This window comes from Trachinotus anak, unplaced genomic scaffold (genome assembly GCF_046630095.1).
Source record: "Trachinotus anak isolate AG129_WGS33_773 ecotype Australia unplaced genomic scaffold, CSIRO_AGI_Tana_v1 ptg000003l, whole genome shotgun sequence".
NCBI lineage: Eukaryota > Metazoa > Chordata > Actinopteri > Carangiformes > Carangidae > Trachinotus > Trachinotus anak.
Genome location: NW_027273854.1, coordinates 20,111,755 through 20,124,237, shown reverse-complemented (window position 1 = coordinate 20,124,237; position 12,483 = coordinate 20,111,755). Strand labels below are relative to the sequence as shown.

The 12,483-nt window shown below is 47.8% G+C and overlaps 7 non-coding genes and 2 pseudogenes across 7 annotated transcripts; all 9 read left to right on the top strand.

Moving 5' to 3' along the window:
* The first annotated feature begins 2,961 nt into the window (after nucleotides 1-2,961).
* LOC139619736 (U2 spliceosomal RNA) lies at nucleotides 2,962-3,137 on the top strand (annotated as a pseudogene).
* Nucleotides 3,138-3,536: 399 nt separating this feature from the next.
* Nucleotides 3,537-3,651, top strand: LOC139618975 (U5 spliceosomal RNA). Its single transcript, XR_011689979.1, has one exon. It is a non-coding gene; the product is annotated as a U5 spliceosomal RNA (small nuclear RNA).
* Nucleotides 3,652-9,401: 5,750 nt separating this feature from the next.
* On the top strand, nucleotides 9,402-9,576 carry LOC139619653 (U2 spliceosomal RNA; annotated as a pseudogene).
* A 403-nt stretch (nucleotides 9,577-9,979) lies between these two features.
* LOC139618973 (U5 spliceosomal RNA) lies at nucleotides 9,980-10,094 on the top strand. The gene has a single exon (XR_011689977.1). It is a non-coding gene; the product is annotated as a U5 spliceosomal RNA (small nuclear RNA).
* A 164-nt stretch (nucleotides 10,095-10,258) lies between these two features.
* Nucleotides 10,259-10,450, top strand: LOC139619610 (U2 spliceosomal RNA). Its single transcript, XR_011690602.1, has one exon. It is a non-coding gene; the product is annotated as a U2 spliceosomal RNA (small nuclear RNA).
* Nucleotides 10,451-10,837: 387 nt separating this feature from the next.
* LOC139618972 (U5 spliceosomal RNA) lies at nucleotides 10,838-10,952 on the top strand. The gene has a single exon (XR_011689976.1). It is a non-coding gene; the product is annotated as a U5 spliceosomal RNA (small nuclear RNA).
* Nucleotides 10,953-11,116: 164 nt separating this feature from the next.
* LOC139619622 (U2 spliceosomal RNA) lies at nucleotides 11,117-11,308 on the top strand. The gene has a single exon (XR_011690613.1). It is a non-coding gene; the product is annotated as a U2 spliceosomal RNA (small nuclear RNA).
* Nucleotides 11,309-11,707: 399 nt separating this feature from the next.
* On the top strand, nucleotides 11,708-11,822 carry LOC139618971 (U5 spliceosomal RNA). The gene has a single exon (XR_011689975.1). It is a non-coding gene; the product is annotated as a U5 spliceosomal RNA (small nuclear RNA).
* A 164-nt stretch (nucleotides 11,823-11,986) lies between these two features.
* LOC139619456 (U2 spliceosomal RNA) lies at nucleotides 11,987-12,178 on the top strand. Its single transcript, XR_011690451.1, has one exon. It is a non-coding gene; the product is annotated as a U2 spliceosomal RNA (small nuclear RNA).
* The last annotated feature ends 305 nt before the right edge of the window (nucleotides 12,179-12,483 follow it).

Below are 12,483 nucleotides of genomic sequence, written 5' to 3'. Positions count from 1 at the left end.
AGGGAAAGACCCAGACTTTTTTCAGACAGGCAGGCAAAAAAAGAAAGGGCAAGGAGAACAGACGCATGATGGGACTGCAGAAGCGACTACAGCGCTATTTTAACCTCAACCAAAATGGAATGGATTTTAATGAAGAAATTAGAGAAATCAAATCAGAGATGTCGGTTTTAGCTGAAATTAAAAGCAAGGGTGTCATTTTAAGGAGCAGGGAACGGGAAATAGAGGAGGGTGAGAAGTGCACCAGGTATTTTTTTAAGAAAATTGTTAGTAAAGGGGGGACCATTTTAAAACTAAAAAAGGAAAACGGGTGCATAACAGAGAATATCGAAGAAATTAAACAGATTGTGGAAAATTTTTACGTAGAATTGTATAAAGAAAAGCCCATTAGAATAGACACCATGAATGAAGTTTTAAAATCCATCGATAAAAAAGTAAAAGACAGTGTGCTTTTAACCCAAGATTTTACCATTCTAGAGTTAAATAAATGTTTGTCAAGTTTTAAAAAAGGGAAGTCCCCAGGACAGGATGGACTTCCCTTGGAATTTTATTTGACCTTTTGGGACATTTTAGCACCTGATTTGATCGATGTTTTTAAAGACTTTGAGCACCTAGACCGACTTCCTGACAGTTTTAGAGTAGGGATAGTGACTCTACTGCACAAAAACAAAGACAAGACCGACCTGATGAACTGGAGACCTATCGCACTTTTAAACCTTGATTGTAAACTTTTTAGCAAACTTTTAGCCTCACGTATGTCCTTGTTTTTAAAGGGGGTGATTCACCCGGATCAAGGCTGTGCCATCCCAGGGAGGAAGATCACCGACAGCCTGGTACTGATCCGAGACACCATCTGTTACGCGAGAGACAGAAACATCCGGCTAGTAGTCCTAAATTTAGATTTTGAGAAAGCCTTCGATCGGGTCTCGCACCAGTACCTTTTCAAGGTACTGCAAAAAATGGGGTTCCCAGAAAGGTTTCTAGCTTGGGTGGGATTGCTGTATCGGGACATTACCAGCAAATTTGTGATTAACGGGCATTTGACAAAAGCAGTCGATATTAACTGCGGTGTCCGTCAGGGTTGTCCGTTATCTGCCCTCCTATACATAACATGTATAGAACCGCTGGCACAGATCTTGAGAAGGGATCAACGAATCAATGGGTTGGGAGTACCGGGGAGCGGGGGACTGGACACCAAGTGTATTTTATACATGGACGACGTGAACATTTTATGCACCGACCTTTTATCCGTCAACAGGACGCTGGACTTGACTGACTGGTTTGGACAGGCTTCTGGGTCAAAGTTGAACAAAAACAAGACCCAAGCCCAATTTTATGGACCGTGGACAGCGACTGAGATGACAGGACTCCCTTTGACTGTGACCCAGACTGACCAAAAAATACTGGGGATCAAATTTGACAGGGAGGGAGAAGGAACAACAAATTGGCCAGACGTGGTAGGGAAAGTAAAACAAAGACTAGGATATTGGGGACTTAGAGGACTGACTATTGAAGGAAAGGTTTTAATCATCAAAGCGGTGATTTTACCTTTGCTTTTACTCATCAGTTCTGTTTTTATCCCACCTAGGAGAGTGCTTTTAGATCTGGAGCGAGCCATCTTTTATTTCCTGTGGGGCTCCAAGTGGGAGAGACTGAGGAGGGAGGTCATGAAAAGGCCAAAAGAGAAAGGAGGAAAAGGAGTGCCTGACCTGTACTTGTTTTTAGGAAGCCGATACACCGCACTACACCTCAAACAAGCCACAGACCCATCCGGAAACCCCAAAACTACAGCCATGACACGTTTCTGGATGGGATCGTACCTCAGACGATTGAAGATTTTACCTACAGATCTTAAAGTACCCGTGTCTTTTAGCCTGCCACCAGCCTATGCTTTTATCCTGACGTTTTTAAAGCATTTTAAACTGGAGCAGGAGGAGCTGCATATTTTAACCAACCACCGTTCTCTGATCTCTGTTGTGCAGGAGCAGGAGCCAGTGAGTCCAGTGCGCGGGCTCGCATTTGGCGAGCCCTCAACAGTTTGGCGCAACGTGAACCATTCCGCTCTTCCAAACAGACTCCGGGACCTGTCATGGATGGTGGCTCATGAGATTCTCCCAGTCAGGTCCGTCATGCACTCCCGGGGCATGTCAACACGCTCAACCTGCCCCCGACCCGGTTGTGGCGCGCCAGAGTCGGTGAGGCATTTGCTCTGGGAGTGCAGCGCTGCCGTAGACCAGTGGGCAATGGCCGGCTCCTTGCAATTCCCGTACTTGCCAGCAAGGGAGGTCCTTACAGCACAACTGGTGCTGTATGGGGTGAGCCAAAAAACACTGAAGAAAGATGACTTTGCCCAGATGTGGCTCACCCTAGCCGCCATCAAAGACGCCATATGGACCTCCAGAAACTTGCTGGTAAGGAAGCACATGCAGATCCCCCCCGTGGCTGTGATCCGGATGGCTGTAGGCGGCAGGCCTAGGACACAGCCACAAAGAAGCATCGCCTCTGTGCCCATTCGGACGAAGGAGCCGGAGCCACACATGAAAAGGTCAAAGCAGCGGCGGCCTGGCTCTCCGGGTGAGGCAGGTGGGAAGGAGCAACAGGGTGAGGATCTCCTCTGAGCACCACGACAGGATCCCGAGAGACCAAATGTTTGGGGGAGCGGAATGAGTGACCCTGGGTAGGGACTCACTCTGCTCCTGCACAAAATTAGAAAGAAGAGAAGTTTTAAACCAATGCACTCCCTTTTTAAAGATTTGGGACACTCCATGGTTTTCATTTGTGAGATGGATTTTATGTTTGACAACATGTAAAACCCCTTGAAATATTTGTTTTTAATGTTTTAAAAAAAAACAAAACAAACAAACAATGGTTTTACAACTATTTATCATATTGTTGTGATTATAATGTACCCTTTGTATCTCAAGATGTAAACCTTCTTTGAAAAAACTTGAAATGAGTGTCAATAAATCTTTTCGAAAGAAAAAAATCTGTTCTTATCAGTTTAATATCTGATATGTCCTCTACCCGAGGACAAACATATTAAACGGATTTTTAGAACTGGGAGCTGAAAAAGGGGCTTGCTCCGTTCACTCCACGCATCGACCTGGCATTGCAGTGCCGCCGGGAACGGTGCACCCTTCTCTGGCCGTGTGGAAAAGCAAGCAAGCAAGCAAGCAAGCAAGCAAACAATGACGCAAACGTACAGTTTCAAATGCCCCTCTGGCAGTGGCTGGAGGAAGGTGAGTCAACCTGCCCCACAGCTGATATCCCTCACGCGCCCTGGAAGGGCTGCTAGCCTCCAATCAACCCCGCATTTTCCCTGTATTTTGGTCCCCGGGGGCCTGCAAGCGCCTGATAACTTGAGAAATTTGTGGGGATTGCATGTTGAGGCCCAGACACTTTTCTCCACAGCCCGATTGGCTAGAGCCCGTGACAACATGGGGAGGGGGCGGGGATTTGGCAAGCTAAGAGAAGGCTACCGTGAGGGCGGTGACTGGGACCAATGGGGTCCTCGGCCGCTCTTGAGGAGAGGCCTGTACTGACTCTGGTTTCTCTTCATCACGCACAAGTCTTTCGCCTTTTACTAAAGACTTCCGTGGAGAGGAACACCAATGAGTTTAAGCTATTTTTGGCAGGCTCTGCCGTATGGCTGAGCCCTTTGAGTTTGTGAAAAGTCAAACAGCTGTCGAGGTCAGGAATGGGGAGGTGGGCGGAGGTGGTGAAAAGCAGCCATTGCTCCGCTCATGTCAAAAGCAGCCAACCGCGACCAGCGAGATTTGTGCCAAGAGCCTGGCTGGAACGCCAGACACTTTGGGCCCATCGCTTCTCGGCCTTTTGGCTAAGACTGCGGTCGCCTCTTTTTGATGGTTAAATTCTTGCCTGTTGTGGCTCTGAGTTAAACCAGCTCTTGGGAGGAAATTGTCTACATTCCTTGTTTAAAGTTGTGCAACTTTTCTGTAGTTGCATATCTTAAACAAATAGGAATTCATTGGCCCAGAGAATCTCTTACCTGAGCTCTGCCGGATTCAACACCTTGTCCAGGCCAAAACTTGAAAAGGTAAGTACGTTTTTAGATTTTTTTCCTTTTTTATATTTTTAATTGTATTTACTTATTTATTGTTCATTGTTTTTTTGTCCATTGTAAGTTTTTTACTGATTTTAGATCCTTTTAGCTTGTGGTGCCTCCACCATGTCGGCCACCCATGCCAACATGCGGAGGCACCACAGCGTCCGTTTTAAGTTTAAAGAAAAGGATGGAAAGCTCCTGGAGATGTCAAGGCTAGATTTCTCCAGGAAGCTAATCCAACAGGCTTTGAAATTCACAGCAAACGATTTGAATTGTATTTTGACCCTACCATTAAACAAAGGTTTTGATGTAAGCTTCCAGTCTGCGGCTATCTTGAGAGAATTTTGGACAAGATTTGAGTCTGTGAAACCCCAGTTTTCTGCATTTGTTGTTGAAAAACTGACTGATAATGCATTGAAAACAGTCATTGTCAGAATGTTTAATGAGACAGTGAATGCAGAAGACATTTGTATATGGCTGGGGAGATACTGCACTGTTAAAGGCCAGGCTACCAAAGTGAGAGATGAGGACGGCATCTGGAATTGCGCTTGGAGGGTCCCCATTCAACAATGGCAGGACCCCCAGGGCTTCCAAGGCCTGAAACATCTGCCGTCAATGATAGTTCTGGGTGAAAACAGGGGCTACATCCACTACCAAGGTCAGCCCAAGCTCTGCCGCAAGTGTGGTGAGCATGGGCACCTGGTAGAAGCGTGCACAAAAACCTTTTGCGGAAAGTGTAGAGAAATTGGGCACACTTTTGAGGAGTGCACCAATGGCAGGAAGTGCAACCTTTGTGGAGAAACAAATCATCTCTTCAGAGCTTGCCCCAAATCGTTTGCCAACAAACTAAAGGCAGCAAAAGCCAATGAACAAAATGGAGGACAAAAAGAAAAAGAGCAGGTTGAAGAGGCTGGGCAGGAAAATTCAAATCTCCCGCCAGATACTGTGATTGGAGAGGAGGGATCATGTGAGGCGGGAGAGGGGGAGGGGCCTGCAACAGCCCCATCAATGGAGAGTGGAGAGGAGGATGGGGAGATGCAGGAAGTGGGCGGAGCTAGTTCAGAAATGGAAGATTTTCAACCACCTGAAAATAGTGAGGATGCCCCCCTCCCCGATGCCCAGCAAACAAAGAGACTTGCATCGGAATTGTCCTCTGAGTCTCCTGTAGCCTCAGAGAAGAGGGGAAGAGTTGGGACTCTCTCAGACAGTTCATCTGTGGAGGAGCCCAGAGTCTTCCCCTCCAATTCACCAAATGAAGTCTCTTTTCTGACAGTAGCTCTACAATCAACCCCTAAGGACTCCAAGCTAAATGCAGCCTTGCGTCAAAGGCCAACCCCCAGAGTCCGACGGGGGAATGGAGCTCAACTCCCTCCTTCATCACCTGTTGAAGTGAAGGAGGAGCCCCGTTCACAAGAAATAGTCTAACTGCCTTTTTTTTGAAAAAAAAAAGATATTTTAGCATCTTAAACCTCTATTTAGTGTTTTTAAAATTTCATACCTGTTGTTTTTAATCATACTCATGACACTCACCTTCTCAACCATCAATGTGAGAAGTGTGAAGTCGAGAGTTAGAGCCCAGAGTGTTTTATCCTTTCTTAAATCTACAAAGTCAGATGTGTTTTTAATGCAGGAATGTGGCATACCGTTTTTAAAACACTACCGACAGTGGGAGGAGATGTGGCCACAGACATCGATATGGAGCGGATCAAACCAAAATAAGAACGATGGAGTGGCCATTTTAATAAAAAACCCTCAGGTTCTGGTGAAGGGTAGCACTGTGGTGAGAGACGGTAGGGCACTTTTAGCACACTTGACCTTTATGGGACAGGATTTTAACCTTCTCAATATTTATGGCTTTAACGACAAAAATGACAGGTATGACCTTTTAGAAGACCTGCAGTCCCACATGCTAGGGAGAGTGCCATTAGTTTTAGGAGGTGATTTTAACTGTATTTTAAGTCGAAAAGATAGAAAAAGAACAGGGGAAGATTTTAAAATTGACAAAACATCGGTTTTATTACAGGGCATATGCAGGGATTTTAAACTACAAGACTGTTTTAAAACCATGCATCCCAGAGAGGAGGGCTTCACCTGGTTCAGTGGTGATGGCACCAGAGCCTCTCGCATAGATTTTATTTTCACACGGGACTGCCCGCCGACCGATGCTAGATTGACCCCTGTTTTCTTTTCTGACCACCTGATGCTCTCCTGCACCCTTTCACTCTCTTCAGGTGTGACTTTTGGAAGTGGTCTGTGGAAACTCAACTGCTCCCTGCTTGAAGATCAACATCTAGTTCAGCAGTACAGGGAGCAGTACCGAGAGTGGCAGACCCTTCAAGACATGTACGATACACGAGCACACTGGTGGGAGATGGTGAAGGGAAAGACCCAGACTTTTTTCAGACAGGCAGGCAAAAAAAGAAAGGGCAAGGAGAACAGACGCATGATGGGACTGCAGAAGCGACTACAGCGCTATTTTAACCTCAACCAAAATGGAATGGATTTTAATGAAGAAATTAGAGAAATCAAATCAGAGATGTCGGTTTTAGCTGAAATTAAAAGCAAGGGTGTCATTTTAAGGAGCAGGGAACGGGAAATAGAGGAGGGTGAGAAGTGCACCAGGTATTTTTTTAAGAAAATTGTTAGTAAAGGGGGGACCATTTTAAAACTAAAAAAGGAAAACGGGTGCATAACAGAGAATATCGAAGAAATTAAACAGATTGTGGAAAATTTTTACGTAGAATTGTATAAAGAAAAGCCCATTAGAATAGACACCATGAATGAAGTTTTAAAATCCATCGATAAAAAAGTAAAAGACAGTGTGCTTTTAACCCAAGATTTTACCATTCTAGAGTTAAATAAATGTTTGTCAAGTTTTAAAAAAGGGAAGTCCCCAGGACAGGATGGACTTCCCTTGGAATTTTATTTGACCTTTTGGGACATTTTAGCACCTGATTTGATCGATGTTTTTAAAGACTTTGAGCACCTAGACCGACTTCCTGACAGTTTTAGAGTAGGGATAGTGACTCTACTGCACAAAAACAAAGACAAGACCGACCTGATGAACTGGAGACCTATCGCACTTTTAAACCTTGATTGTAAACTTTTTAGCAAACTTTTAGCCTCACGTATGTCCTTGTTTTTAAAGGGGGTGATTCACCCGGATCAAGGCTGTGCCATCCCAGGGAGGAAGATCACCGACAGCCTGGTACTGATCCGAGACACCATCTGTTACGCGAGAGACAGAAACATCCGGCTAGTAGTCCTAAATTTAGATTTTGAGAAAGCCTTCGATCGGGTCTCGCACCAGTACCTTTTCAAGGTACTGCAAAAAATGGGGTTCCCAGAAAGGTTTCTAGCTTGGGTGGGATTGCTGTATCGGGACATTACCAGCAAATTTGTGATTAACGGGCATTTGACAAAAGCAGTCGATATTAACTGCGGTGTCCGTCAGGGTTGTCCGTTATCTGCCCTCCTATACATAACATGTATAGAACCGCTGGCACAGATCTTGAGAAGGGATCAACGAATCAATGGGTTGGGAGTACCGGGGAGCGGGGGACTGGACACCAAGTGTATTTTATACATGGACGACGTGAACATTTTATGCACCGACCTTTTATCCGTCAACAGGACGCTGGACTTGACTGACTGGTTTGGACAGGCTTCTGGGTCAAAGTTGAACAAAAACAAGACCCAAGCCCAATTTTATGGACCGTGGACAGCGACTGAGATGACAGGACTCCCTTTGACTGTGACCCAGACTGACCAAAAAATACTGGGGATCAAATTTGACAGGGAGGGAGAAGGAACAACAAATTGGCCAGACGTGGTAGGGAAAGTAAAACAAAGACTAGGATATTGGGGACTTAGAGGACTGACTATTGAAGGAAAGGTTTTAATCATCAAAGCGGTGATTTTACCTTTGCTTTTACTCATCAGTTCTGTTTTTATCCCACCTAGGAGAGTGCTTTTAGATCTGGAGCGAGCCATCTTTTATTTCCTGTGGGGCTCCAAGTGGGAGAGACTGAGGAGGGAGGTCATGAAAAGGCCAAAAGAGAAAGGAGGAAAAGGAGTGCCTGACCTGTACTTGTTTTTAGGAAGCCGATACACCGCACTACACCTCAAACAAGCCACAGACCCATCCGGAAACCCCAAAACTACAGCCATGACACGTTTCTGGATGGGATCGTACCTCAGACGATTGAAGATTTTACCTACAGATCTTAAAGTACCCGTGTCTTTTAGCCTGCCACCAGCCTATGCTTTTATCCCGACGTTTTTAAAGCATTTTAAACTGGAGCAGGAGGAGCTGCATATTTTAACCAACCACCGTTCTCTGATCTCTGTTGTGCAGGAGCAGGAGCCAGTGAGTCCAGTGCGCGGGCTCGCATTTGGCGAGCCCTCAACAGTTTGGCGCAACGTGAACCATTCCGCTCTTCCAAACAGACTCCGGGACCTGTCATGGATGGTGGCTCATGAGATTCTCCCAGTCAGGTCCGTCATGCACTCCCGGGGCATGTCAACACGCTCAACCTGCCCCCGACCCGGTTGTGGCGCGCCAGAGTCGGTGAGGCATTTGCTCTGGGAGTGCAGCGCTGCCGTAGACCAGTGGGCAATGGCCGGCTCCTTGCAATTCCCGTACTTGCCAGCAAGGGAGGTCCTTACAGCACAACTGGTGCTGTATGGGGTGAGCCAAAAAACACTGAAGAACGATGACTTTGCCCAGATGTGGCTCACCCTAGCCGCCATCAAAGACGCCATATGGACCTCCAGAAACTTGCTGGTAAGGAAGCACATGCAGATCCCCCCCGTGGCTGTGATCCGGATGGCTGTAGGCGGCAGGCCTAGGACACAGCCACAAAGAAGCATCGCCTCTGTGCCCATTCGGACGAAGGAGCCGGAGCCACACATGAAAAGGTCAAAGCAGCGGCGGCCTGGCTCTCCGGGTGAGGCAGGTGGGAAGGAGCAACAGGGTGAGGATCTCCTCTGAGCACCACGACAGGATCCCGAGAGACCAAATGTTTGGGGGAGCGGAATGAGTGACCCTGGGTAGGGACTCATTCTGCTCCTGCACAAAATTAGAAAGAAGAGAAGTTTTAAACCAATGCACTCCCTTTTTAAAGATTTGGGACACTCCATGGTTTTCATTTGTGAGATGGATTTTATGTTTGACAACATGTAAAACCCCTTGAAATATTTGTTTTTAATGTTTTAAAAAAAAAAAACAAACAAACAATGGTTTTACAACTATTTATCATATTGTTGTGATTATAATGTACCCTTTGTATCTCAAGATGTAAACCTTCTTTGAAAAAAACTTGAAATGAGTGTCAATAAATCTTTTCGAAAAAAAAAATCTGTTCTTATCAGTTTAATATCTGATATGTCCTCTACCCGAGGACAAACATATTAAACGGATTTTTAGAACTGGGAGCTGAAAAAGGGGCTTGCCCCGTTCACTCCACGCATCGACCTGGCATTGCAGTGCCGCCGGGAACGGTGCACCCTTCTCTGGCCGTGTGGAAAAGCAAGCAAGCAAGCAAGCAAGCAAGCAAGCAAACAATGACGCAAACGTACAGTTTCAAATGCCCCTCTGGCAGTGGCTGGAGGAAGGTGAGTCAACCTGCCCCACAGCTGATATCCCTCACGCGCCCTGGAAGGGCTGCTAGCCTCCAATCAACCCCGCATTTTCCCTGTATTTTGGTCCCCGGGGGCCTGCAAGCGCCTGATAACTTGAGAAATTTGTGGGGATTGCATGTTGAGGCCCAGACACTTTTCTCCACAGCCCGATTGGCTAGAGCCCGTGACAACATGGGGAGGGGGCGGGGATTTGGCAAGCTAAGAGAAGGCTACCGTGAGGGCGGTGACTGGGACCAATGGGGTCCTCGGCCGCTCTTGAGGAGAGGCCTGTACTGACTCTGGTTTCTCTTCATCACGCACAAGTCTTTCGCCTTTTACTAAAGACTTCCGTGGAGAGGAACACCAATGAGTTTAAGCTATTTTTGGCAGGCTCTGCCGTATGGCTGAGCCCTTTGAGTTTGTGAAAAGTCAAACAGCTGTCGAGGTCAGGAATGGGGAGGTGGGCGGAGGTGGTGAAAAGCAGCCATTGCTCCGCTCATGTCAAAAGCAGCCAACCGCGACCAGCGAGATTTGTGCCAAGAGCCTGGCTGGAACGCCAGACACTTTGGGCCCATCGCTTCTCGGCCTTTTGGCTAAGATCAAGTGTAGTATCTGTTCTTATCAGTTTAATATCTGATATGTCCTCTATCCAAGGACAAACATATTAAACGGATTTTTAGAACTGGGAGCTGAAAAAGGGGCTTGCTCCGTTCACTCCACGCATCGACCTGGCATTGCAGTGCCGCCGGGAACGGTGCACCCTTCTCTGGCCGTGTGGAAAAGCAAGCAAGCAAGCAAACAATGACGCAAACGTACAGTTTCAAATGCCCCTCTGGCAGTGGCTGGAGGAAGGTGAGTCAACCTGCCCCACAGCTGATATCCCTCACGCGCCCTGGAAGGGCTGCTAGCCTCCAATCAACCCCGCATTTTCCCTGTATTTTGGTCCCCGGGGGCCTGCAAGCGCCTGATAACTTGAGAAATTTGTGGGGATTGCATGTTGAGGCCCAGACACTTTTCTCCACAGCCCGATTGGCTAGAGCCCGTGACAACATGGGGAGGGGGCGGGGATTTGGCAAGCTAAGAGAAGGCTACCGTGAGGGCGGTGACTGGGACCAATGGGGTCCTCGGCCGCTCTTGAGGAGAGGCCTGTACTGACTCTGGTTTCTCTTCATCACGCACAAGTCTTTCGCCTTTTACTAAAGACTTCCGTGGAGAGGAACACCAATGAGTTTAAGCTATTTTTGGCAGGCTCTGCCGTATGGCTGAGCCCTTTGAGTTTGTGAAAAGTCAAACAGCTGTCGAGGTCAGGAATGGGGAGGTGGGCGGAGGTGGTGAAAAGCAGCCATTGCTCCGCTCATGTCAAAAGCAGCCAACCGCGACCAGCGAGATTTGTGCCAAGAGCCTGGCTGGAACGCCAGACACTTTGGGCCCATCGCTTCTCGGCCTTTTGGCTAAGATCAAGTGTAGTATCTGTTCTTATCAGTTTAATATCTGATATGTCCTCTACCCAAGGACAAACATATTAAACGGATTTTTAGAACTGGGAGCTGAAAAAGGGGCTTGCTCCGTTCACTCCACGCATCGACCTGGCATTGCAGTGCCGCCGGGAACGGTGCACCCTTCTCTGGCCGTGTGGAAATGCAAGCAAGCAAGCAAGCAAGCAAGCAAACAATGACGCAAACGTACAGTTTCAAATGCCCCTCTGGCAGTGGCTGGAGGAAGGTGAGTCAACCTGCCCCACAGCTGATATCCCTCACGCGCCCTGGAAGGGCTGCTAGCCTCCAATCAACCCCGCATTTTCCCTGTATTTTGGTCCCCGGGGGCCTGCAAGCGCCTGATAACTTGAGAAATTTGTGGGGATTGCATGTTGAGGCCCAGACACTTTTCTCCACAGCCCGATTGGCTAGAGCCCGTGACAACATGGGGAGGGGGCGGGGATTTGGCAAGCTAAGAGAAGGCTACCGTGAGGGCGGTGACTGGGACCAATGGGGTCCTCGGCCGCTCTTGAGGAGAGGCCTGTACTGACTCTGGTTTCTCTTCATCACGCACAAGTCTTTCGCCTTTTACTAAAGACTTCCGTGGAGAGGAACACCAATGAGTTTAAGCTATTTTTGGCAGGCTCTGCCGTATGGCTGAGCCCTTTGAGTTTGTGAAAAGTCAAACAGCTGTCGAGGTCAGGAATGGGGAGGTGGGCGGAGGTGGTGAAAAGCAGCCATTGCTCCGCTCATGTCAAAAGCAGCCAACCGCGACCAGCGAGATTTGTGCCAAGAGCCTGGCTGGAACGCCAGACACTTTGGGCCCATCGCTTCTCGGCCTTTTGGCTAAGATCAAGTGTAGTATCTGTTCTTATCAGTTTAATATCTGATATGTCCTCTACCCGAGGACAAACATATTAAACGGATTTTTAGAACTGGGAGCTGAAAAAGGGGCTTGCTCCGTTCACTCCACGCATCGACCTGGCATTGCAGTGCCGCCGGGAACGGTGCACCCTTCTCTGGCCGTGTGGAAAAGCAAGCAAGCAAGCAAGCAAGCAAACAATGACGCAAACGTACAGTTTCAAATGCCCCTCTGGCAGTGGCTGGAGGAAGGTGAGTCAACCTGCCCCACAGCTGATATCCCTCACGCGCCCTGGAAGGGCTGCTAGCCTCCAATCAACCCCGCATTTTCCCTGTATTTTGGTCCCCGGGGGCCTGCAAGCGCCTGATAACTTGAGAAATTTGTGGGGATTGCATGTTGAGGCCCAGACACTTTTCTCCACAGCCCGATTGGCTAGAGCCCGTGACAACATGGGGAGGGGG